The sequence below is a fragment of the Ceratotherium simum genome, chromosome 12 (assembly GCF_057802395.1).
Source record: "Ceratotherium simum simum isolate JZ-2026a chromosome 12, ASM5780239v1, whole genome shotgun sequence".
Classification (NCBI taxonomy): Eukaryota; Metazoa; Chordata; class Mammalia; order Perissodactyla; family Rhinocerotidae; genus Ceratotherium; species Ceratotherium simum.
Window position 1 is genome coordinate 41384549 of NC_141911.1, and position 8850 is coordinate 41393398.

Sequence of the window (8850 nt, forward strand, 5' to 3'; positions counted from 1 at the left end):
GAGAAGCCTGGAATGAAAGGGAGAGGAGAGGAAAAATGGTAAATTGCAAGTGAGAAGCCTTCTCACTTTCCTGTCCCTTTCCTGTCGAGTATAAGTCTTTTGTGGGCAACAGATGCCCCAGGATGAGGTTGAGAAATCCAGGCAGAAATTGTGCCCTACTTCTCTTTCTTTAGTTCAGGGAATGTGAGAGTCTCTTATAGAAGTACTTAGTTTAGCATGAGAAGTCCTGAGTTTAGCACTGGAGCAACATGGCACTTTGGTGGTTGATAGCCACCAAAAGGTGGCTGATGACCAGGTGAATGGGCTTGAAACAGGAAAAGGAGTCTAGAGTTCTGGATCCCTTTAGTTAGAGAAAGTCAATGGAGAAATACATGTTATATGGACTGAGAGAAGGTCTTGCTTATGGTTGTATTCCCAGCATCTAGTTCAGTTTACTGGCAATAACTATTTCATAAATAGTTATTGAAAAAACTGAGTGAATGAAGAGTGGGAAAACAGGGAGGATATTGAGTTTTTATTTATTTAAAAGGAATTTTTAAAAGAAATTGTCATGTTGTTATTTGACGTAAAGTCACTTAATTGGTGGAATTAATCTTACTTTAACTTCAAGAAAGCACCTCTGCAATTGAATGATCTGGAGGAAGTCATAAAAACCTTAGTATATCCTTGGTTCATCTACATGGCTCCAGAATCCATAGATTGTCAGTCATCTTGATAAAAACAACAGCTTACTCTATCTAATCCTCCTACAAGCTGCTCCATTTCTTATATTCCTAATGTCCAGTACTACTTTACTGTCTAGTGCCTAGCAAGGTGCGCAGTGCTTAGAAAACACTCAAAACGTATTTGTTGAATGGATTGTTGAAGAATTCATCTAATCTCCAGATCCGGAAACTTTGGAGGAAGGAAAGATTCCCTCCTCTCTTAAATCATATTTGTACTGATTATCTGTATAGCATCCATTGTAAGGTAGGTGCTCAAAATATCTGTTGAAGAAACGGAATGAACAAAAAGAAGAAGGGGAAGAAAATTTTAGCTCACCTTGCACCAAAGAGATCTTTCTAAAGCAATGTCAAGCTTAAAATCTTCTGTTCTCTCTCTATTGCCTTCAATATTATTATTATTATTATTTTTGTGAGGAAGACTAGCCCTGAGCTAACATCCGATGCCAATCCTCCCCTTTTTTCTTGAGGAAGAGTGGCCCTGAGCTAACATCCATGCTCATCTTCCTCTACTTTATATGGGATGCTGCCACAGCATGACTTACCAAGTGGTGCGTCGGTGCACGCCTGGGATCCGAAACTGCGGGCCGCTGAAGTGGAACGTGCGCACTTAACCGCTTGTGCCACTGGGTCGGCCCCTCAATGTTATTTTTTAATTCGTTTTTGCCATGAAACCCCACATTCAATCTTATGGTCATATAAGCATTATGAAAAGATATATTTTAAAAATAATCGGCTTTTTCCAATTTCTTCTTTTGTGTTTTTTTTTTCGCTGAGGAAGATTCACCCTGAGCTAACAACTGTGCAATTTTCCTCTATTTTGTATGTGGGTCACCGCCTCAGCATGGCCACCGACGAGTGGTGTAGGTCTCCACCCGGGAATGGAATCCGGGCTGCTGAAGTGGAGCACGCTGAACTTAATCACTAGGCCACGGGGCCAGCCCCATCTTCTTTTTTGCTTTTTAAGGAGGATGGACTCTTAGGAAGAACCTTCGTTGTGCTGAATTGGATGGTGTGTGGGGGCATAAGTTGTAGAAGCAAGTGAAGGCTATATTCTGTACAGAAGGGGTAGAGAGACATAAGGGGTATATGGACATAGCCCACATGACATCCTAGCTTTTGTCAGAAAGTCTTCCTCCTTGGGTGTGGGTTGACTGTTGCCCATTGAGGCTCATTTTGTTGTTAAAATCCTTATCTTCTCTTGGGGTTCACTGCTGACTTCTCTGCCTGGTAAACTTGGTCTTTCTCAGCTTGGTCAAGATCTGATTCTGGTTGCCCTTCCTGCTAACTTGGCCCCTCTATAGCCCTTGTGTGCAGTCAGCATAACACCTGGCACACAGTAAGTGCTCAAAAGTTGTTTGTTGTATAAATGACACCACTTAAACCTATGGTTAACAAATCTATTTCACTTTAAAAGTGGCAATATTATAAAAGGCCACAAGATGGGCTCATTACACTGTGAAAGTTGGTAAAACACTCCAGAATCATGAAATTAACATTTTTTTCTGCAAAAAATGAGGAAGACTTCATATATATTTCCTAATCTTAAGGAGGAATTAAAACGCTTTTAGTGACAGATCTGGCAACATTTAGCTATTTCTTTATTCATCTAAAGAATTGCATTAAAAGGAAAATCATAGTGTTATTAATTATCATTCCCTCTTGTGGCTTTGAAAAACATCAAGGTTTTATCTTTATCTCTCCTCCCATATACTCCTTACTATAAAATTGAAATATGTATCTTGCTATTTATGGAATAATAAATTATATTTCTTCTTAGATTTTAAAATATTGTGTGTCATTTTTTTTTCATTCAAAAGATTCAGTTCACTAAATTGAATAGGCTTTTTTCTGAATGAATGTTTCTTGAACATGGACTGTACGCCAGGACATTCTATGTTATCTCATTTGATATTTATTAACCAGATAAGGAGACTGAGGCTCCCAGAGTCAGAGGCTTGCCAAAGTCACCTAACAACTACAGCTATGTTTTAGTGGGAAGACATAAAAACCGAACAAAAACAAAATCAGAGAAGCAAGAGAATATGAGCTAGTGATAGAGCAGGGTGATGTGACAGGGAGTGACTGGGGCACTACTTTAGATTGGATGGCCTCTTTGAGGAGTTGACATTTAAGCTAAGCCAGGAGTGATAAGAAGGAGCTAGTTCTGAGGAAGAGTTTTCTAGGCAGAAAGAACAGCAGGTACAAAGACCCAAGGTCAGGGAGGTTATTGCTCTCAGTTTGGAAAGAAGACAGAAGCTGTGTGGCACTAAAAGATTCATCCAGTGTCACTATCATGCCTTTGACACAGTTGATATTAGACATTTACTGTCCCGGCTTCCCTTGGAGATAAGCAGACACTGGTGTGTGTCTTTATAACACCCACAGGATTGTTGCTCATTTTAAGTGACTGGCACACAACTACCAGGCAGAAGGAATTGGCTATTCTGAAATCGGCTATTCTTTAGCTAAGGAGTGTCAGGATTATATTCTATTAGGATGACTTCAAGCCAAACAGGACCTCCTGGCACTTGATGAAGCCATGATAGGATTGGAATGCTCTTCATATAGTCAATACGTATACATTAAGCATTTACTATCAGGCATTGAGCATAAAGCAGTGAACAAAACCAAGTCCCTGCCCTCCAGGAGCTGGTATTTGATGACATCAGGGCCAGGTGTTGCGGATGTAAGTTACACATGGTTTACTTCAATTCTCTTTAGTTCACCCACTATTTGACTAAATTTAGAACTCTCTTATTTATTGCATATGAGAACCAAGAAGGAAGTGGTACTGATTGTCAGGATTTCCACTCTCCTGCCACAGTCCCAGTTGGGTACTTTCAATAGTGGGAATTCTCCTGAGGGTAGACGTGGTCCCAATTATTCCTGCCTATAAAGATGCAGAGAATTACTGCTGACATCAGACACTTGACAGATATAGTGTCTTATTTCTACAGTCCTGGTCTCTAATGCAGGTCCAGACTTACACAGTGCTCCCTCACTCTGTACCTAGCTTCTGTCCATCAGCTCAGGGTCATTTCTTCATGAATTCCTTCTCCTTATGTCTGTTATAGGAGAAGAAGAAACTTATCACTCAATGACTAAAATCTTCTGAACCCCAGTGGGAGTCTAATTATTATAGGCTCAACTTCCTTTTCTGAAATCTTTCCATAATTTAGGTGACCTAGGAGAAAACTCAGGAGAGAAAAAACAAACTACATTCATACACTGATCTTTTGACACAAGGGACTACATTATCTGAGCACAGTGTGTAATTTATGCCTTCTCATCTTCCTAAATCATGGGAAAAACCTCTAAATAGAACTTGAACCACTCCACTCCCACCAGCACAGCTGTTTTACAATTTTTCTTTGTCCCTGGAAGCTGATGATATTAACAGACTGTGTGTATGATCTATTTGTAAGCAAAGTTCTAGAAATAGTTTCATATCACCTTATATTAGGTTTTCTATTGCTGCAATAGCAAATTACCACAAACTTAGTGGTATAAAACAATACACATTTATTATCTCACTGTTCTGTAGGCCAGAAGCCTGACAACCAGTCTCAATGGGCTAAAGTCAAGGTGTTGGCATCACTAGGTTCCTTTCTAGAGGCTCTAGAGCAGGATGTTTCCTTGCTTTTTCCAGCTGCTAGAGGTCACCTGCACTGTCTAGCTCCTGGTCCCCTTCCTCCATCTTCAAAGCCAACAACATTGCATATCTCCGACTTTTCTTCCATCATCTCTCTCTTTAACTGCCATCGGAAAAAATTCTCTGCTTTTAAGTGCTCATATGATTAGACTGGGCCCACCTGGATAATCCAGGAAATCTTCCCTTCTCAAAGTCCAGACCCTTAATCACACTGTCAAAGTCCCTTTTGCCATGTAAGTTAACATATTTACAGGTTCTGCAGATGAAGGTGTGGACATCTTTGGGGCCATTATTTTGCTTACCTATCCTTCTCTAAAAAAATAGGATGCACTGAGAAATGTACACATGTAACTCCTGTAAATTCCCTGGATAGAAATCCTGCTGTTTTTAGTTTTGTTATATATGTATGTCTCCATAAATAAACAGAAAAACATCCTCATTTTGTATCACAAATAAAGTGAAGAAAAGTTGTGCTTAAATAATTTTGACTTTAAAACTCTCCCCTCCCGGCCCTTCCCCTCTCTTCCCCTCTCCTCTCCTCCCCTCCTCTCCCTTCCCCTCCTCATCCTCTTCCCCTTCCTCTTTTCCTTCCTCTCCCTGCCACACCCTTCCCCTCCCCTGCCTTCCCTTCCCCCTCCCTCTCTTCCCTCTTCCTTTCCTTACCTCCCCTCTCCTCCTTCCCTCCTCTCTTTTCTTCTCTGGGAGATAGACATAGAAAGAAAGTGAGATGAATACTGTGCTTTTGCCTACTCAGCTTCTCTTCTTTTCTCCTTGTAACAAAAATATCCCTCTCTTAGCCTTGGAGAGGGAAGTGTGGGTTCTTTTTTTCCACCCTAATCCTGGTATTCTGGTAGGATTTCCAATCATATCATTCCTCTACCTCCTTGCCTCAGGGCTGTGCTCATGACCCAGCCCTCCATCCAGTTAGGTTATTATATCTGCCTGGGCGTTGTGATTGGTTTGGTAGTGGGCATAAAACCTAACCCAGGCCAATCAGAACACTTCTCTGAAATTTATTTCCTAAGTGACTCCATGGGGGAAGATTTCTCTTTCTTTCTTTGTTGCAGGAAAGCTGAAAGTATGTGATTCAGAGGTGCTGGTTCTATGTCTCTTACTACTTGGAGAAACTGAGAAACTGATGAGAGGCAGGAAGAGACGATCTCGGTGAGTTAACTCCTTGATTTTATTCCTTGATGTCTTCAAAGCTGCTTTGGTTCCTCTTTGATTCTGAGTTACCCAAGTCTGTTTCCAATAAATCTCCCTTTTGCTAAATCTAGTTTGTTTTGAGGTTTGTTTCTTGCAACTAAAAGAGTCCTGATTAATATAGGTTGTTTACTCTCTCCTAATGCCTAATTCCCCTGACTTGATTATTTATCCTGTTGAGCCATTGTGTTTAAGAGCCAAATCTAAGGTCAAGGATGTCTCCCATGGAAAAAAGATCAAGAAATAATCAGAGGAGACTCTGAAGCGAGTCTACATGATATTGCTTATGCTAATTCTTAGGTCACACTCCCTGAAAAAATTCACCCCCTGTTTTATTGTCCATCTTGGATTATGCAACTCAGCTAATTAATGAGGATAATGTACAGATGCCAGTAATCCTAGTAATACAATGGCAGTAAAATAAAAAGCTTGAAATTTGAATACTTTCTGTTTCTATTGTCAAGCTTCCACAGTGAAATTAAAATCCTTAAAGTGAAATTTCTCTTCTCATTTCTTCTTATTTTGCTTCTGTAACTTATATATTCCTAACAAAACCTTCGAACACATGCTATTCTAAACACAGATATCTCACGCATCCCACTTTTCCAAAGTTCAGTAAATTGCATAAGAACATTTCTACTGCAACCCCATACCCAGAACGTTCTGACCTAAATACAAGAAATGCCAATTTTGCTGTATAATTTGGGTGTTATCAACAGCATAGTTCTGAGACTCAGAAATGGCTTTCTCTTTGTATACGTTCCTGACATACAAGCAGAGGCCCAGTATGCATTTCCTAGTGGTCTTGAAAAGTACAGTTCCAGAAGAGAATTGGTGGGTAAACAAATGTCCAGCCAACACATGAGGCCAAGCTACTCATGTCACATTAAATCACAGAGTGATTGCCAGCTGGAGGTGCTGAGCTACATTTACTGAAGAACATACCTCTTCTGCATCCTGTTTAAGTGTGGAAATAATTCCTTATCTCTAACCTAGGGAGACCGGCATCACGAAACAAACTTAGCTTGCTGCTCAGAAGGATGCAATAGCACTTTTATCAGCTACTAAATTGAGGGTTTATCTCAGTTTCCCTGGGTAAGAGTCATTTTCGTGTGGTGATCAGAATCAGAACTGCCTAGTCCCCTTGGTAAGTGGAGATAGTGCGTCTCAGCACAGGTATTTTAATTAATTTACTTACTTAGTTGTTCATCATGTATTTGTTGAGCATAAGCTAAGTATTTGGTTATAAAAGTGGACAAAACAGACCTGATTCCTGCTCTCACTGAGCTTGTAGTCTAGTGGGAGACACAGACACCAAATAAGTAACAACGTTATAATTTAAAATTATCCTAAGTTCTATAAAGGAAAAGGGCAGGTTGCTATGAGAGAGAATAGTGGGAGGGTAGCTAGGAAGACTTCTAGAAGAAGGTGACATTTAATCCAAGATCTGAATTTGAGGATGAACAGGAACGAGTCAAAGGGTAACTATTAGGAAGAGGGTACTAGGTAGTAGTAGGAGCAACCAGTGAAGAAGAAATAACAATTACAGAGGTCCTGAGGCAGCAAATAGATTGCAGTTCTTAAGGAACCTCATGTACGCTGTGTTCTGAAGCCCAGTGAATGATGGAGAGAGTAGTAAGAGCGTATGTGTGTTTGAAGGAGAGTTAAGCGGGGCAGACAGATAATACAGGGCTTAATTTGCCTTAAACCAGGTTAAAGATTTGGAATTTTATTTAGGTACAAAGAGAAGCTATAGAAGTATTTTGAGAATGGGAGAGTCATGACCTAATTTACATTTTAAAGGGATCACATAGGATCCTGTTTAGAGAATGGGTTGGAGGGTGGCGCTAGTAAAAGCAGGGAGACTAGTTAGGAGACTATCACAACAAACTAAGCAGGAGATAAAGCGGCTTAGACTAGAGTCATGGTAATGGAGATGGAGAGAATCAAAAAAGTTTAAGATAAATATTTGCAAATAGGATCAACACATTTTAGTGATGGGTTGAATATGGTGAATGATGTCAAGAAATCTGCTTTGAGTGACCAGATAGATAGTGGTGGCATTTAGTGATCTGGAAAAGATTTTTGGTGGAAGAGATTTTCCAGATAGGGCACAAGTTCAATTTTAGAAATGTTAAGCTTGAAATGTCTATGATACATATCAGTGGAGACATCAAACAGGCAGCTGAATACACAAGACTAGAGTTCAGGGGAGAGGTCTGGGCTAGAGATTTAAACTGGAGATCAAAAGCACATACATTTTTTATTTTGAAATAATTTCAGACATACAAAATCAGACAGAAAAATCCTATATATATTCGGATTCCCCAAATGTTAAAATCTTACATAACCACAGTATAATGATCAAGACCAGGAAATTACCATTAATATAGCACTATCTAATCAGCAAACCTTATCCAAATTTTTCCAATTGTCCAACTAATATCATCTTTTGCATCCAGAATCCAAATTTAGGATCTTACATTGCATTTAGTTGTCATGTCTCCTTCATCACCTTTAATCTGGAACAATTCCTTTGTCTTTGACCATGACATTCTTAAAGAATACTGGCCAGTTATGTTCTAAAATGTCCCTTAATTTGGGACTTTAGAGATTCTTAACTAATATAATGAGTAAAGGAGTAAACTTTGAACATCCACCAAACACTTAGAGCACCAATGCTGACAAAGGAAGACCTTCCTGCTCCTAACCATGAGAATTCCTGGCTACCAAGCTAGTGGACTGGGGAGGAGAATCTTACGGAGAGGAGAAGGAGAGATGGTGGGGAACAGAGAAGCAGCGTACACCAAAACCTCTTTTGTACAGCAGATTTCCCTTTGGAAGCAGGCCAGAACTAGAATTGGGAATAAGTTTTGACCCTTAACGAATTTCAGAGTTTTGACTATTACATGGGACCAACTCTCTTAATTATTGCAATTAGACTATTTTTGGGACTAAAGTAACCAGAAGACTCTTATTGTTTGAGATGAAGGAAAAAATCATGAATCTTGTTGTAAAATTTACTCAAGGAACAGGAAAGAACTAGCCTAATAAAATTTCAATGGGCAAGAGGGGGCTACAATTATTTTGTTTGTATTCCATTCAGTTTTTTCTTTAAATAAAATAGTTAAACATATTTGCAAACAAAAAGACTAAAAATTCTTAAGCTATATATTCAACTAACATTTTTTAAAAAAATAGAGTAAACTCAAACAACATGGAATAAAGAAAATAATAATGATATGAGCATAAATTAAGGAAACAGAAATC